The following is a 277-nucleotide window of genomic DNA, read 5'->3' as shown; positions in this document are numbered from 1 at the left end:
GTGTTTGTTTCTTTCAGTAATGGGATTAGTTTACGGGTGATAGTTTGATTGATTTGTGGACGCTTCTCTGGGTTGACAAGTGGCTTTCGTTATCTGTGGGAGACGGTGATGCAAGTGGTGACAATATTTTCTCGGTGACTTCGTAAGTTAAAGATTGTAGAATCTATTCAATTTGAGGATATTTGAATTTGGGAATTGGAAAATTTGAAATTTTGGATATTTGAAAGTTTTAACGTTTAAGAATTTAAAATTTGAACATTTTTATATTTGAAAATAA

General features: G+C 31.8%; 1 protein-coding gene across 1 annotated transcript in view; it reads left to right on the top strand.

The window, feature by feature from the left end:
- Nucleotides 1–277, top strand: part of LOC108580118 (facilitated trehalose transporter Tret1-like) — a 6,087-nt gene that overhangs the window by 619 nt on the left and 5,191 nt on the right. The gene's annotated exons all lie outside the window — the stretch shown is intronic.

The sequence above is a fragment of the Habropoda laboriosa genome, unplaced genomic scaffold (genome assembly GCF_001263275.1).
Source record: "Habropoda laboriosa isolate 0110345459 unplaced genomic scaffold, ASM126327v1 scaffold2, whole genome shotgun sequence".
NCBI lineage: Eukaryota > Metazoa > Arthropoda > Insecta > Hymenoptera > Apidae > Habropoda > Habropoda laboriosa.
Note: the sequence above shows the minus strand (reverse complement) of the source record. Positions and strands in the feature narration are given on the sequence as shown.